General features: G+C 40.9%; 1 protein-coding gene and 1 long non-coding RNA gene across 20 annotated transcripts in view; one reads left to right on the top strand and one right to left on the bottom strand.

Annotated features, from left to right (window-relative positions):
- Positions 1–18336, top strand: part of LPP (LIM domain containing preferred translocation partner in lipoma) — a 728299-nt gene that overhangs the window by 371895 nt on the left and 338068 nt on the right. The window lies entirely within an intron of this gene.
- On the bottom strand, positions 4913–18336 carry LOC145524482 (uncharacterized). Its single transcript, XR_014067568.1, has 2 exons — positions 13016–18336; positions 4913–12237 (listed from the first exon to the last, which is right to left on the bottom strand). It is a non-coding gene; the product is annotated as an uncharacterized LOC145524482 (long non-coding RNA).

An 18336-nucleotide genomic window follows, 5' to 3' on the forward strand; every position in this document is an offset into this window, starting at 1 on the left:
CATTGGGATAATTCTTCATGTCCTTGGAGCCCTCAGGAAAGACCTAATGATCATTTTGCTTCCCAGGGTGGGATTAATGAGGGAACCAATCCACTGCCCATTTGGGGTCAGTCACATCATTCTCCCACCGATCCTATTGTAAGTTTATATGGCTCAAAGCCAAGCCCATGAAAAAATACAAAAACCAGATGATGAAGGCAGTGTGGTGCCATGGGTAGAACATGCAGATTCTCATCTTAATTTTCACCCTGACTTGCTGTAAGACTTTTTTTTGCAAACAAGCTGCTTCCATTTTCTTATGCTAGCATTTCAGTTTACAAACACAGGATTTGAACTCCAGGTCCCCTCAGGTTCTATTAGAAATTATTCCATGGGTCCTTCACTCCTTGAGGAAGACACATAATTTATTGTACCTCCGATCACAAAAGGATGAATTCTAATGTTCTCTACTCTCTTTCTTGACCTCCTTTGGTAGATGTTTTGAAGTGTCTTGTTTTATGGGTACAGGGAGCTTGACCTGGTGAATTGGATAAGTTATCACCATATAGGAATTAAGTGTTTACTCACTCTTTGTCCAGACTTCCCAGGTGGTTAGAGTGGTAAAGAACCTGACTACCAGTGCAGGAGACCTGAGAGACACAGATTCAATCCCTCGGTCAGGAAGATCCCCTCCTGGAGGAGGGCATGGAACCCACTCCAATATTCTTGCCAGGAGAATCCCATGGACAGAGCAGCCTGGCGAACTACAGTTCAGAGTGTCACAAAGAGTCAGACACGACTGAAACAACTTAGTACACATGCATGTACTTTTTGTCCATATGTTGGTAAACTGGGTTCAAACATTTCATTAGATTCCTGCCTTATATTGCTGCCTCAAATGAGGGGATAATCAGTGAGGAAATTCTTGGGGTGAAGACGAGGGAGGGCAAAGGCAGAAAAGAGAAGGGTTATGAATATAGAAACTGCCAGCCACTGTGTCTCTTGTCCTAAAACTATCAAGACAGATTTGATTTGGATCTAAAAAGTAGGAAGAAGGTGAAGGTAGACCCCAGGAGGGGCATAGATGTTGTTGACAGCGGAACCCTTTGTGAAGGGCTGTGCATTTCACCTTTCCTCTCTCTAGCACTACAGTGTTGGATAGATTCTTGGAAGAGTCTTCTGGATGAAGTCTCTTGGTCTTTAAGAGGAGGACAGAAAGTCTTGGACTGGAGACAATTGTGCCCGTTCATAATGCTGCTGCACAGTCCTTTCACAGGTTAGTTTATAGAGAATGACCTCCATTAGGAAGTGGTGCCTGCAGGGGCCAGCTGGTCCTAAGATGCCCCAGTACTGTTCAGTTCAGTTCAGTCGCTCAGTCGTGTCCGACTCTTTGCGACCCCATGAATCGCAGCATGCCAAGCCTCCCTGTCCATCACCAACTTCCGGAGTCTACCCAAACCCATGTCCATCGAGTTGGTGATGCCATCCAGCCATCTCATCCTCTGTCGTCCCCTTCTCCTCCTGCCCCCAATCCTTCCCAGTACTGTGGGTCCATCTAAATAGTCACTAACAGGTGCTTGGTGCTAGGGGTGAGACCTAACTGAGAAAAAACTAAGACTTCCACAGGAATGGCAGGAAAAGAAAGCCATAAACTTAATATTCTGATAAAAACCGGCACCACCATCATTCCTGGAATATACTTAATGCATCTAGAGGCTTTAAATCTATGAAAATATTTATGAGGTGTTCCAATACAGTGTCCCATTTAAGCTGGATGTTGGTAGATAGTTCAAGTGAAGTCTTTGTTTTGTTTTATTCATTATTGATTCCATTTTTTTTAAACTTGGAACATGTGATACAGCAGTACTAAAATACACTGCCTCTCCTCACATATTAAAGCTCCATATTATTTTTTGAAAATCCAAGAAATAAATTGATGGGACCTCACTGTGGTGTTTCTACCATCCAAATCTTTTTTTTTTTTTTTTCTGATGCCATAAACACCACCTGAAGAGATTAGAGGATGTTGACTTGACTGGTAGCTCAGAGACCTGCAAACAATGGTTTTTAAAAGTAATTTTGTGTAGTTTATGTATCTTTGGTAGCTCAGAGCCTGATTACCAGACAATTCTGCTTAAGATCAGTGGCCTGGCTTAATGCTGAAGGCTGTAGCATTGTGCTTTATCTCATCATCTCCAAGTACAGCATGTGAGATGCACAAAAGACTGATAAGCCCAATACAGATAAAGTCAGTTTACTTGAGACTGAGGAGCACAAAAGCCTCCACCACCACCCATTTCCTTTTCTCTCTGTGGGAATGAGGTTCTTCATTAAAAATTATGACCACTTCACAGCCTTTCCTGACGTGGGTAGGAAATATGAGCACAGGCTTACACAGCTATGCTGGTTCCCTGTTCAGCAACTTCTGAGAAGGGAAGACCTTAGAATGCGAGGATAGATTTGGAAACTTAATCTAAAGATGTATCACTATTGTGCTATAAGATATCTAAGCACTCGTCTTTTTTTTTTTTTTAAACAAACACAGGATGTAAGGTGTTATCTATCAAGGCCTTTATATTTTTATTTGTGAACTAGTTTCTTCCCATCTGCCTGACTCTGAGTTCTCTAGTTTTTCCTTTATCACTTTCATAACTTCCCCAACCTCTCATGCACAGAAGCATACACATATTCACTTATACCGCTTATACCCCCATGCTCACACATTTATACAAATGCATCATATGCACACCTACACTTATGCAACATACATGCACATATATAAGTACATAAACAAAACATACACATGTGCAGCACACATCCCTACAGTTTTATACATATGCACACACCTTATACATATAACAGATATGTACACCAAACACCCATTCATTCTGAGCACTCTGTGGAGTTGAGATCTTTACTGTCTGAAGACGTAATGGTCGTAGTCTGTGTTGCCTAAATTCCTATTATTTGCCAGGATCCCTGCTAAATGTTTTGTGTACATTATCTTGTTTTGTGTTTATACTGAAGAGGTGGAACTAGTAGTATCTCAGTTGAACAGAGGAGAATCTTGAGGCCTGAGGATGGTTAAATAAGTTTCCCAAATTCACACAGTCCATAACTGTGTAAGTGGTAATTACAGGTGGGCTGCATGGTTCCAAAGCCCTTACTCCTATCTCCAGCACAATAGAACTCTGAGATAGTACTGAGACAAGATTTGACCTCTTAAAAGAAAGACTTTAAAAATAAATCAGAATTATTTGCACATTGAAATTTATATCAAATAACTTTTCCAGACAAGGAGCTGGCCTTTTATGGTAGGAATAGATCTGGACTAGAAATCAGAACACCGAAGTCCTTATCATTTTCTCTGTCTCTTTCTGGTGATTTTGGGCAGATACATTAATGGGAAAATAATTCAATTTATTATATCCTCATAGAGATATAATTAAACATCTATTGAGATGGTGCTAAAAGAGTTCTGTTGGAAAACATGCAAAAATTATCTGCATTTGAGGTATGGCCAGTCTAGTTCCTTTACCTCTCATACCATCTTCTGTTGACCTTGTCATCTAGTTGTTTGCCTCTAGAGGGGAAGCCATGCCACATCTTGTCAGTGGTCGCGTTTATTCTGGCAAACACTTGGATTGGCTTCACTCTTATCTCATTGCAAGGATACTCAAGCCAAGACACAGCTCTTAGCTAGTGTGAACAATTCTGCTCCCTGCAAGGACCAGTATCACAGGCTTGTTGGGCATTCTTTTCCAAAGCACTGCCTCACGTATGTTGCACTTACTATAACTAAGAACACTGTCATATGACTGACTTCAGGTTACAGAGTTAATATTTAGAAGATCAAGAATTTAAAAACTAAGACTTATAATTACCTGTCAAGTTGTCTTTTCATTAGCTTATCATTCCTACCTTGGAAGTTGATGAAACACATGGAGGCTCAAGGTGGGTGTAGATTAAAACATCGGTGCTAAATTTCCATTGCTTCTTTTGCAAAACATAATATTTGTGATATTTGTGACTTCTGTTGCTGCATTTACATCATCACTTTGATCATGAGGCTTTCCTGAACTTCATGTAGATCTCCGATGATGTAGTTATATTGACAAGGTATTTCTATGGTGAAAGAAAAGGGATGTTATTTTGGTGTTAATGTGACCAAGGTACTTCAGAGGCAATCTTACTTTATCAGAATCTTAACAGAACTCCCTCTCCCCATTTGACACCCTCCACAATTCTTAAATTAAAGAAACCCCCTGTGTTGTAACTGGTGAAGTGCTGTAGTCCATAGGGTCTCAAAGAGTCAGACATGACTTGGAGACTGCAGAACAACATCATAATTCAAGATAGAGCATAATAAGAAATCAAATAAAGCAAATCTAGCATTGCGACATTTTTTGAAAAATAAGGCAAATAAACCTAGGCTACTTATCTCAAAGGGAATTTCTGGTTCCTTTCAAAGCCAGCAACATTGCTCCACTTTGACCACTGTTCTGTAGTTGTGTTTCCCTCTGACTACAGCTCAGAAGGATTCTCTGCTGTTAAGAAGTCCTGTGATTAGATTAGGGCCACCTGGATAATAAAGTAATGCTCAAAATTCTCCAAGCCAGGCTTCAACAATACGTGAACTGTGAACTTCCAGATGTTCAAGCTGGGTTTAGAAAAGGCAGAGGAACCAGAGATCAAATTGTCAACATCTGATGGATCATCGAAAAAGCAAGAGAGTTCCAGAAAAACATCTATTTCTGCTTTATTGACTATGCCAAAGCCTTTGACTGTGTGGATCACAATAAACTGTGGAAAATTCTGAAAGAGATGGGAATACCAGACCACCTGACCTGCCTCTTGAGAAACCTGTATGCAGATCAGGAAGTAGCAGTTAAAACTGGACATGGAACAACAGACTGGTTCCAAATAGGAAAAGGAGTACATCAAGGCTGTATATTGTCACCCTGCTTATTTAACTTATATGCAGAGTACATCATGAGAAACACTGGGCTGGATGAAGCACAAGCTGGAATCAAGATTGCTGGGAGAAATACCAATAACCTCAGATATGCAGATGATACCACCCTTATGGCAGAAAGTGAAGAAGAACTAAAGAGCTTCTTGATGAAAGTGAAAGAGGAGAGTGAAAAAGTTGGCTTAATGCTCAACATTCAGAAAACGAAGATCATGGCATCCGGTCCCATCACTTCATGGCAGATAGATGGGGAAACAGTGGAAACAGTGGCTGACTTTCTTTTTCTGGGCTCCAAAATCACTGCAGATGGTGATTGCAGCCATGAAATTAAAAGACGCTTACTCCTTGGAAGGAAAATTATGACCAACCTAGATAGCATATTAAAAAGCAGAGACATTACTTTGCCAACAAAGGTCCATCTAGTCAAGGCTATAGTTTTTCCAGTGGTCATGTATGGATGTGAGAGTTGGACTATAAAGAAAGCTGAGCACCAAAGAATTGATGCTTTTGAACTGTGGTGTTGGAGAAGCCTCTTGAGAGTCCCTTGGACTGCAAGGAGATCCAACAAGTCCATCCTAAAGGAGATCAGTCCTGGCTGTTCATTGGAAGGATTTATGCTGAAGCTGAAATTCCAGTACTTTCACCACCTGATGTGAAGAGCTGACTCATTTGAAAAGACCCTGATGCTGATCAAGATTGAGGGCAGGAGGAGAAGGGGACGACAGAGGATGAGATGGTTAGATGGCATCACCAACTCAATGGATATGGGTTTGGATAGACTCTGGGAGTTGGTGATGGACAGGGAGGTCTGGCGTGCTGCATGCAGTTCATGGGGTCACAAAGAGTCAGACACGACTGAGCGACTGAAATGAACTGACCTGGGTAATCCAGGATAACCTCTCCATTTCAGGATCTTTAATCTTAATCATATGAGCAAAGTCTCTTTTGCCTAAATAATGCTTTCAGAGGTGCCAGGAATCACAATGTGGACATCTTCAGGGAAACCATGATTCTATAAACCTCTGTCTTTTTATGGAGATGTAAATAATTTTAGATTGTTAATAATGTATAGAAAGGGAGGATGTAACTGAGAAGAGCTGAAGTAGACATATCATGAGGTGTGTTCTGTGCTTTATGTAGAGTTCCAAAGCATCCTGATGGCAACAAGGAGCTAGACAATGCTTTTAGCATGAAGGCATTTGATTTATAATGAAGTTAAACTATTGCAGCAAGTAGCTTGATGCTATCCAACAATCCTTTGCTTTTATTTCTATGGGAAAATTAAGTCTAGTTTCTGACTTAATGTCCTGGGGCATATTTCATGTCGTTGGCATAATGTTGTGTCCCCCATTTCTTTTTACCATATTCTTTTCTGCCCTCTTCCTCTACTTAATTTTTCTGGAGCACAAAGGAATGCCATTCATGGTCTATGACTTTTTTGGGTGAAAAGTTCATGATGCCTTTCACTGGGCAAAGATGTCTCAGATTTTGGAAAGTGGAAGGTGGTAGCAGCACAGGTATTCGGGAGGACAAAGAGATGCCTGTTCCTTGGTACACTGAACTCATGCTTCCTGGAACTGACAGCCTGAGTGAAGGGAAGGATGGCCTCTTCATATATTCAGTCCATGAACAACACCCAGCTTTCTCTTGTGTCCCCAGGGAACAGATCTAGGAAGTCAAATTAAAGAACTGCCATGGCTTCCCTGTGACTTTAATGTAGAAGCGGGTATTTAACTTGTGTACTTATTCAGGAACGCTGTGTAATGCTGAGGGGGAGTTGGTGAATAGAAGGATCCTAGGAAATTGAGAGATTCAACTGATGTAACAGGGAAATTGAGATTTATTGTTCAGTCAGGTGCAATTACCCTGTTGTGTTGCGGAGGAAAGCAGCTAAAGAGTACGTTGGCTTGTGACACCACCAAGGTGGAATCAGCCTCAAAGGAGACAGTGTCAGAGCCGGGTTCAATGCCTGAGCTTCTACCTTGCGAGTCACTTGTGAGACAATCCCTTGACACAGAGAATCAGGGTGCCCACATTATATCTGATCACAGAAATGTTAATGCAGTGGAGTAAACTGGCTTTGATCTTTGTGTAATTGCAGGCTGGGGAATAGTGGGTTGTATTTTTAAAGGTCATCTCTATTATTTATGCTTATATGAGACTTCATATCAAGAATGGGAAATGAGCATATTTGAAGGAAAATTGAAAGTTATTTTCCATGTGTGAATTTCGCATGTGTGCATATATGTGTACGTGTGTGTGTATGTTTCTGGACGAATTTAGCATCCTGAACACTTGTTCCTTCTATGCTGTAGTTGATGGTATCCAACATCCACAGTGATGCATGGAGAGGAAGAAGCCTCTATCTCCTGCTTTTGATGTTAATTATGTAACACTTTTTTTTTTTCAGAAAAGGAATGCAATTTCAGATGTGACTTCTTTCTTAACTTACAAGTAGAGTTGACAACAGTGAACGATCTTCTGTACATGAATTCTGAAAGAGTATCTTTTGAACAAGTACTAGTTGAATTTCATATCAAGCTACAAAACCTTAGAGATTTGAGGTGAATTGTTCTTTATTTGGATGAACGAGGAGAGCCCATGGGCCTAAACCTGTTTGTCTGGGGTTATGCGGTAGGTCAGTGGCACTGCCAACACTGGAGCCATCATCACCTGACTCCTAGTTAACTTTCTTTCTAGTCCAGCACAGCTGCCTCCCAAGTTTAATAGTCTATGACTCACAGTCCAAATCTATGATGACATATAATATGTTACTTTGATTCTAAATCAACAAGCCACTTTTAGAAGTGCTTACACTGCTGCCTTCCTTTTTACACTATTGGATTCTTCACATTGAGTCTCATTTCTAGAATTCCTATAAGAGTAACAAGAGGAGCCATTTATTCATGATTGTTTGAAAGATGTATTGAACACTTGTTGGGTGGCAAGTCTCTTTGAGAGAGTGAAGGCACAGCTATGAATAAAACAAAGTGTATTTCCTCAAACAGTGCATTTTCCTCTGGGGAGAGGTACCATAAGTATATAAGCAAATAAACATTTAAGTCTAATGGAGTTAAGTGCTACGTAGAGAAAAATAAAGCAAGACTAAAAGGGGAGAGAAAGTGCCTTGGTTTGTTGTTATTTAGTCGTTTAGTCATGTCCGACTCTTTTGTGAGCCCCTGGACTGTAGTCCGCCAGGCTCCTCTGTCCATGGGATTTCCCAGGCAAGAATAATGGAGTGGATTGCCATATTCTTCTCCAGGGCATCTTCCCAACCCAGGGATCAAGCTCATGTCTCCTGTCTTGGTTGTTTTATGTAAGGCAGTTGGAGAGGCTCAGAGAAGGGAGGTAGGTGAGGGAGCGAGGCATGGAAGTATCTGGGACAGAAGGAAGCATGTTCCAGACAGAAAAGCACTGGGGAAGGAGCCTAGCTGGCAGATGTCTGGTTTGAGAAAGAGTAGAGGCGGTAGGGGTCGGACACGACTGAGCGGCTTCACTTTCACTTTTCACTTTCATGCATTGGAGAAGGAAATGGCAGCCCACTCCAGTATTCTTGCCTGGAGAATCCCAGGAACGGGGAAGCCCGGTGGGCTGCCGTCTATGGGGTCGCACAGAGTTGGACACAACTGAAGCGACTTAGCAGCAGCAGCAGCAGCAGAGGAGCCAAAAGAAGCTGGAGCTGAGTGATCCTAAGGGGAATGAGAAAGGATAAGGGCAGGGAGGAGACAGGGACTGTTGCATAGGGTCGTGTAGGCTGCTCTGATGACTTACTCCGAGTGAGATGGGGAACATTTGGAGTCATGTGATTAGACTTACATTAAGCATCACTCTGGCCCCTTTGTGGAGAAGAGAATGTGGGCTAGAAATGATGGTTGGTAGGTAAGGGGCAGATGCTAACAAATAGTGAGGTTCTGGATATATTTTGATGGTATCATCCACAAGTTTATTGCACAGATGTGATCTAGAGTATGAGAGCAAAAGAAGAGTCAAGAATGACTGCTAGGTTTTTAGCCTGGGCAGTGAGAAGGGTGAATATTCCATTTAGTGAGATGTCAGGAGGACAGTAAGATAATTAGTAGTGTGTTTTGATTTTTGTTTCTTTGAGAAGAAAAGGTGTTCAGGAATTTGATTTTCAATATGCTAAATTTGAGCCAACTGTTAGCCTTAGAAGTAACGGTTGAGTAGACAGTTATATATTTGAGCCTGGGGTTCAAGGGCAAAGTGTTGACTTGATATAGATTTAGGAAGATAGATACAGATTTGTATCAGTAGATATAAATTGAAAATCGTGATACTGAGTGACACTATCTAAAATGATAGATTAAGCTCTGGGGCCAAGATTTTGATGTTTCTTGGAGACATAGAGGAACCATTAGAGATGTCATGAACAAGGATATTGAGGTTGGAAGAGAATCTAGAGATAGAACCATCTAAAAATGTAATGAAACAGTGCTTCAGGAATGAGTGAGTGAATGAGCAATTTTTCTGCACTGTTAGATTAAATGCCATGAGAATTAAAACATGGACTACTGGATTTAAATCTTTGGTGGATGTTACCTTAAGACAAACAATTTTCACCATTCTTCTGAGTCATTGGTTCATACGTGTTTTACTTTTTCTTTGTCCAGGCGGAACCCACACTAAATAACTGTTAAATACAAGGACTCTGGAATTATACTGCTTGGAGTCCAAGCCTCATTCCATATTTACTAGTTGTTTAAGGATGGAAAACTTATTTGACCTTCCTCTATGCCTTTTTTTAAAGGGAGGAAGTGATATTATCCACCCCATAGTGTTATTGGGAGTATTGAGTGAGATAAACACCTGGCACAGTATCTGTCACACAGTAAATGACCCAGGAATGAAATGAAACAAAAGTAAAATTAAGAGTAAATTTAACAAAAATTCTTGGTATGAGTTAGGCTGTCAGTGGATGTTTGCTGAACCAATAAAGACAAAGGGTGGGAAGAGGGGTGGAATAAAACCTTCAACACTTTCTTTTTAATAGACTTTTTTTTAAGATTTTTTGATATGAACCATTTTTAAAGCCTTCACTTAATTTGTTACAGTGCTTCTGTTTTATATTTTAGATTTTTGGCCTCAAGGCATATGGGATCCTAGCTCCCCGACCTGGGATTTGTCCTGCACCCCTAGCATTGAAAGGTGCATTCTTAACTGCTCGGCCACCAGGGAAGTCCCGAACCTTCAACGCATTTTAAAACAACTCAGCAAATAGAGTTTCTAGGACTGCCAAGCCATAGTTATTTTTGCCATTTTTACCTCCCCCGTGCCATTCTAAATACAAACAAAGTAAAACCACAGGTTCCCCAAAGGTCAGAAATGCGTGTGATGAATTTAAAGGACAATGGACCACACTGATGAAGTCTGCTTAACTTTCTGTCTAGGGATGGGCATAAGACTCTGCTTTTTTCAGTGTAGCAATGCCTTTGTTCTACTCTGAATTCATGGGGAAAAAGAAGAGTTATTGTTTCAACAAAGAGCTTGACGTTTTGTCTCCAATGGGAAACACAAATCTCCATAGAGACTAGGAAACAAACTATCTGATTTCCAGTGTATATTCTGCTGCTCCCTTGTCTGGTTCTGTGATCTTAACGTGTCTCTGCTCCTTTTGGGCCTTAGTCTCCCCAGATGTCACATAAGGGAGATGAAGTAGTTAATTTCCAGTGCTTCCTCCAGCCTGGAATTCTAGGTTTGGGATTGAGGAATAATTCCTCTGATGACATATGGCCCAACCTTCAGCTCTTAATTGGCTCACTGTCATGATCACAAGTACTTGATTATTCACACATTTTTAAAAAATATGAATTGCACAGAGCTGTTCAATGATGGTGAAAATTGAGTCCGAAATATTCTATCAGATGTATATGTAATGTAACCAATTCAGGATCTCTGTAGAGTGTAAAATGATAAGTGAAATATGCACAAAGTGAAAAAGGCTTAGAACATTATAAGGGAGTAATCAATTTGATTTTTATGAGTTAAGGATGATAGTATATTAAGAGCTTCAGTTATAGGAAGCCTGAAGTTGACATATATAGTACTGTCTCTAGTAAGGAAAACCAGTGAGCATGCGTTGTTTTCATTCCTGAATGTCCATGTTCAGAGAATCAACTATTTCACTCAAATCTGGAAAACAAAGCTTCTTGCCAGCCCCTCTGTCCAAGTCATGCTGGCTCCTGACTCATGCTAGTTATATTTATAGTTTTGCATATTTTATTAATCTTCTATTGCAGCCATGCCAAAAAGAGAAATATTTTCCCTTTGAAAAAGGTACCCAGAATCACCCAGTTTCTCATCAGAGAAAATAAAAACACTACCTCACATAAACTCACTTCAGAAAATATGAATGTGACACTGTTCCCTAAACCACTTTCTCTTTTGAATGCCGGTTGTCAACACAGCAGCCCTCCTGCCTCCTCCTTCCAGCATCTCAGAATCTTCTGCCTGCTGGCCTGGGGCGGGGCTGGGGTCGTCCATCTGGCGAAGCACAAAGAGCTCCTGATCTCACTCTGGTATCTGGAACCTGGATTCTTGTTCTGCCACTCAGCAACTCTGTGGGTGCTGGTAGAGTATTGAACTTCTCTAGATCTGAATGTGCTCATCGATAAGAGAGTAATGCTTACATTTACTTTTTGACGTGGCCAGAATTATGAGAAAGAACACATGCAAAGCATGCATCCCATAACCCATAGTATGTGCAGCTTTGCCTCCCCGCCGCCAGGTGACCAGTGGTCTTTGTATCTTCACCTGATTGTTCTCTCTGCTGTGCCATTTGCAAGGGGTCTTCCATTGCTTTGATAAGATAGGAAATATGGCATGCAACCACCACTCAGGATTCCATCCAATTTAGTGAAGCCTCAGAGGTGGTGCTAGTAGTAAAGTATCTGCCTTCTAATGCAGGAGATGCGAGAGATGTGGTTTCGATCCCTGGGTTGAGAAGATCCCCTGGAGTAGGAAATGGCAACTCATTCCAGTGTTACTGTCTGGAGAATCCTATGGATAGAGGAACTAGGTGGTCTACAGTCCATGGGACCACTAGAGTCAGACACTTCTGAGCAATTAAGTGAAGCACAGCACAGATCACTACCCAGCAATCTCTGCAGCACTGGCATGTCAGTTTCCGTGTGTCTTGTAGGCTTCTGTTATTTCAAAGTCTCCATAATATAATGTGGGATCCACCAGACCTGGACTCCAGTCCTCACTCTCAGGTTCACCAACTCTTTGACTTCTGCCAACTCATTTCTTTCTACATATTTAAATAACTCCTATCCCCTTGGACTTCCCCGGTGACTCAGGGGTAAAGAACCTGCCTGCCAATGCAGTAGACACAGGTTTGATCCCTTGGTCGGAAAGATCCCTGGAGTAGGAAATGGCAACCCACTCCAGTATTCTTGCCTGGGAAACCTCATGGACAGAGGAGCCTGGCAGACTACCGTCCATGGGGTTACTAAAGCGTTGGACACAACTGAGCGACTAAACAACAACAACCTATTCCTTAAGGTCTCCCCAGAACTGCATACATAGGTTCTTTATGCTTGTGTTTATTCGGTAGTGAAGTATTGAGGGCCATCCTCTCCTGTGTTCCCATTCTTTCCTAGGATTCAAAGTTTATATGTACCCTCTGTTAGGCCTGGAATAGTCACTCCATAGCATTTCTCAGTCTGGCTGGTCTATGGGCCCTTCAAGGGCTAGTCTTCCTTCCTGATAATGATAAATTCAGTGCTTTCTTCTGATATCCTAGAGCGTATAAAGTAATTTTTTTTTTGAAGTCTCACAGTAACTCTTGAAAATGGTAATCCTTATCCATGTTTTAGATATGAGGGAACAGACAAAATGATTTACACAGGAGTCCTATAGAAGTGCTGCATAGCCTAGATTTCAGGCAGCACCCTTCTTCTCCCAGACCAGTGTCCTGCCCTTTATTCTGAATGTAAATGTAACTGCCAACCTGGGTTAGGATGTCTTTGTGCTTATTATGCTGTGCATTGTGCTTAGTCGCTCACTTGTGTCTGACTCTTTACAACTCTGTGGGCTGTAGCCCACCAGGCTCCTCTGTCCATGGAATTCTCCAGGCAAGAATACTAGAGTGGGGTGCCATGCTCTCCTCCAGGGGCTCTTCCCAACCCAGAGATCGAACCCAGGTCTCCCGCACTGCAGGTGGATTCTTTACTGTCTGAGCCACCAGGGAAGCCCAAGAATACGGGAGTGGGTAGCCTATCCTTTCTCCAGGTTATCTTCCCAACCCAGGAATCGAACTAGGGTCTCCTGCATTGCAGGTGGACTCTTTACCAGCTGAGCTACCAGAGAAGCCTGTGTGCTTATTAGTCCCTGAGCAAAAATGTTTTTTCTTACATGAGTATAAACTGAAGCTTTTATTTTCTGAAAGCTTATAGGGTCTACATAGCCTTCCTTTTCCAATAGATTCCTAGTTCTAAATTTCTGTTAAGCTCCAGGGACATTTTACTCAGTGTAGAAATTCACTGTTGCCATTGTCTTCTGCAGAATTCTTAGTAAAGCATTATTTCTTCATTGTAATGGGCAAGAGGGGTGCTCTCAGTAGCTGAATGTACCTTGCCTTGGGTATTGACTTGAGAGGCGGTGCTGTAAAAGAAAGCACGCTTGTTTTAATAAGTACTCTTGACTTTCCTCCAATCTCTTTAGTGGAATGCTGTCTCATACTTAATAACCCACTGGGCTTGTCAGTACACATCCCTGTCATTACTCAAAAATGTAAAGAAACAATATGCTATGGAAAGAGCACTGTGCTAAAAGTCAGAAAGGCAGATTCTAAACCCTCCTCTCCCATAAGTTATTTGACTTTGAAAAATTACTTCACTTATCTGAACATCTTGTTTATTTTTTATAAGGCATGAACTAGATCTTTTCTAAGGTTCTTTTCAACTCTAAGGATTGGTAAATTCAGCCAGCTTTCTGCTTCCTAATTTATTGGAATGCTACCCTTCATTGTTTGCATTTTCCAAGGAAATGCTTGCTGCATGTAAAATTAAGAGGCTGTATGGCTATTAATTGAGTACAGACTAGGTGAAATATAATTAAAGTGTAATAGAAGTTTGGAGGAGGGAGACATCCAGAAGAGGAAATTTTGAGTAATGATGGGACGGTTTGAAAGTGCAGGTTCTATTGAGAATGGGGCATCACTGAGGATCTATTATATATGGAGGTGAGCAGTTAGGGATAAGGTTGTAAGGAATGGCAGTTTGGCGTGAGTTTGGGGGATCTCCACAGAGTGTACTGCAGGCATGCTCTCTCCCTCTCTCTCTCTCTCTCTCAAACACACACACACACACACACACAACTCTTTTCAGGTTCTCCTAACTGTGGCTCTTTTTACTTCAGGAAACAGATAAACTGCCAACATTAAGTAGATGTGTACATTAAAGAAGTAACTCCTTTAAAATGATGGAGAAAGTCAGGTTTACCAGCATCTCTGAGTCACATGATTGTCATTTGGGATTCTAAGAGTTTATCTTCCCTTTTAATGGTAATATCCTGTGGGACAAAATTTTGTATATATTCTTTCTTGAATTTCCAGCACCGAGCATGGTTCAACCATAGTTGGTACTCAGTAGGATATGCTTGTACTGGATTGCTGCTGCCTAAATTCCTAGGAGGGAAGGAAAGAAGGTAGGTGGTTTTTCTTATATTGAATCACAGGAGGAAAAAAAAAATTTAATGAGCTACCAATAACAAAATAAAACTGCAGTGAAAGAATTGACAGCCTGGATCTGTAATCTGCCTGACCTGACAATTAAAAGAACTTATTACGGTGTCAGCCTGCCAGCTGGATCTCCTTGAAGTATAGCGTGTGGCGCTTCTGAGCACGATTCAAGTGCAAGCTTCCTTTTCTCCCCACTTTGTGTTTGTTGAGCTTGGGAAAGAAGCAGTTTTATGTGAACCAAACCCACTCATCTCAAGTGTGTTTAATGACAGCAGTATGTGACAGATAAAATAAAATCCTACAGCCTCATTTGATGTTTGTTTTCATTTCAGACCTTAGTGAAAGGAGACAGGAGAGATAAAATGATGTGATTCAAGCAAAGGAGTTTAAAATAAATTATCTAGTATCACAATGTGGTCAATTTCTCTCCAGGGAAATTTGAGAGGTCAAGTAATACAAACACTATGAGCAGTAATTGTGATTTATAGAGCACTTGTAGTGTGACTTTGTCTTCGTATCTCATCCTGTCCTGACGTCAAGTCTGTGAGTTTACCTGGCCAGAGACTATTGTTCTCTTATTACACATAAGGTTGAATAAATTGCCCCAAACCCCTGGTTATAAAGTGATCCTGTTGATTTTAATTTGGAATCCAGTGATTCCTCCAGTTTTCTATGCTGACCCACCAATCAAGTATGTGTGCAGTACATAGAAGACATTCTGTTCCTTAACTTTATTGAAACACATGCATGATGGAGTATATGGATAAACTCTCATCACAATATCCTAACTATTGGAAGTATGTATAATAGACCTTCAGAGTCATACCTCACTAGCCACTTTATTTCTTCTCTGCCCACACCAACTCTATACTTTCTTCATAAAGTAATCACTGTAGTCTGTTTGTATACCTTCCCAATGTTTTACCAATATATATAGCAATAGCTGTGTAAGTAACATTTATTTTAAAATGGGGTTTCCCTGGTAGCTCAGCAATAAGGAATCTGACTCTAATGCAGGAGCCTCAGGAGACGCAGGTTCAATCCCTGAGTTGGGAAGATCTCTGGAGGAGGGCATGGCAACCCACTCCAGTATTCTTTCCTGGAGAATCTCATGGAAAAAGGAGCCTGGCAGACTACAGTCCATGGGGTCACAAAGAGTTGGACATGACTAAAGTGACTGAGCATGCATGTACACATGCATATCATACATAATGATCATACAAATGATATTACCTCTTGTCTCTAATTCATTCTTTCCTTTATATCTGTTCATTTCAGTAAATGGGATTTGCATTCAGTGCTCCATATTTTGAAATGTACCATCTCGTACCTCATCTGCACTGGTAGGCATTCAGAATGAACTTCAGCTCTTTTTTAGTATAAGTCATACTAAGATGAGCTTCCTTGCATCAAAATCTTTGTTTTTGTGTAAATCTAGAATTAAATGTCCAGAAGTGTAATTGCTTGGTTTTTCGAGGTTTGTCAAAAGTCAGTTTCAACCAGCATTTCAGATGTTAGAATCTGTATATTAGCCCATGTTATAGACTTGAGCTTCCACTGAGTTGGTCAAGGATGTGTTTTTCAGACCAACTAGACACTTCTCTAAACAGATGCTTGTGGCCAGGAGAGTGAATGTCGGGGAGGTTATTTTCCATGGCTCTGTGGTTTGGATACAGGGAGCACTCACCATGGAAGAAGAGTGGGGTATTCTTGTGATGATTTTGTGTACTTTAAACAGCCACATTCTTCTTTCAGCTAGAAGAAGGTACTTAATGCTATAAAAATATCTATTAGAATTAAAAATGCAAGTGGTGCCATGTGCTTAAAACTACCATAAGTTTATTCTTTATTAAGAAATCCTTCACATAATCAGCCTTAAGAAAAAGTACAATTCAACTTTCTGCACCAATTATATGATATAAGGGTCCAGAGAATCAATTCTACCTCCCAAGCCATCCTGTCTCTTTCCACCTTTCTCACTTCTTATTTCTAGAGGTAATTAATAGGGACTGAATTCTGAAAATGTGGATATGGAAAGAGAAGAAAGCTCTTGTACGTTATTATAGATTGCAGATGAGCCTTCTCACAGATGTTTCCCAAATCACAGATAATGTGTTACAAGAAGAGACAAAAAATAACTCCCTTTCCCTCCATCCTTCTATTTTCTTTTCCATTGTTAAAAGGCTTTAGTTATTTTTAAAACCATAAATATACCAGTATAAGTTGGAATCCTGTTTACCTAAGTTCTTTTAAAATAAAGAAATTGTTTCTCAAGTTTGTTGTCCTTAGGTCCTTTTCAGTTGCAGGAAACCAAGATATGCTTAAAGCTACCTCAGATGACATGAGATGGTAGGAATTTGTGGTAAGGATTCAAAGAGAAAGAAAGAAGTCCTGGAATTGTGTCAGCAGCTAGACAACCAAGCCTCATGGAAACTTGGAAGATCACTAAGGGCACAACAGTAGCTGATTTTGTCATTCCTTCCAAGTAAACACCCGGTGCTTCCTTATCCGGTGGGTCTCCATTCCTATGACCTAGCTTCTTTCTTTCCATTCCCTACTGCTGCTCTTAATGACTGTTTAGTCTTCTGAACCCCATGATGCTCACTCTGTGTTGCCCTCTCCTGACTTAGGGCTTCTTCATACACTCTGTTTAACTCTTGCTTTTGCCCCATTCTATTTCTGCTACCAACCATCCTTTCTCCGTATGCCTTACACTCAGAGCAATAGGATCCATTATTTTAGTTGGTTCCTATCCAGTACAAATTGGGAAGGACACATCTCATGTAGCTGGTTTTGGTGCAACATCTGATCCAATTAGTTGTGGACTAAATTCAGAATTACCTGTTTACCAAGCTGTGGTGGTAGATTTATTAAAAATAAACCTTTTTGAGGCTCTCACCTTACACAGAGCTGTGGATATGGTAGAGACTCAACATTTTATGCCCTCTTCTGTCAGAGAGAGGTTTTAACTCAGCCGAATGGAAGGTTTTGATGATGCAACATTCAAGTCCACATGCTCCAGAAGCATTTGGAAGACTTAAGATTATGGTTCTCACGTTATTCTACCCAGAAGTGGAACTTCTTGGAATTTAGCTCTCATTGCTAAACTTCAGTTTATCCATCTTTTCAAGCAGTTTGACTGTAAAAAAAAGGAAAAATCTACCTTAAGAGAAGAGTAGGACTAAATCTAAGTGCCTGCTATCCTCGGCCCCCAAGTGAAAGTAAGACCTGTTTTCCCTTGCAAATGCACCCATGGAGTGGGAGCCATGGAAGATACTGATGGGTGTGGAGAAGGGAGGGCATGAGGGACCCGGCAGCAGTGGCTGGGATCAAGAGCATGACTGGAAAGATTAGCTTAGCACAAAGATTGGGTATTTTTTCCTCTGTTCCTATAGAGAGAGATAAGTACATCTATGGAAACAAAGATAGGTTGATAAGAAGTGAGTGACTAGGGGTGAACACTTATGCTACATAGCCTCACTCTTTTCTAAAATAAAGAGGGAAGTTATGTGTGCAAAGAGGGCATGGAAGTGTGTGGACCCTTTGGGAGATATTTAATGAAGAGATACATGAGAAGGTCATGGTGTAGCACTGAAGGTCATTTGAAACACTAATGATTATGTCTGCACTATTTCTTGCCTTTCTCAAGAATCTGTGCTATCCCAGAACTACCAAATGAAATGAA

The sequence above is a fragment of the Giraffa tippelskirchi genome, chromosome 2, assembly GCF_054371585.1.
Source record: "Giraffa tippelskirchi isolate mGirTip1 chromosome 2, T2T-mGirTip1v1.2.pri, whole genome shotgun sequence".
NCBI classification, from domain to species: Eukaryota; Metazoa; Chordata; class Mammalia; order Artiodactyla; family Giraffidae; genus Giraffa; species Giraffa tippelskirchi.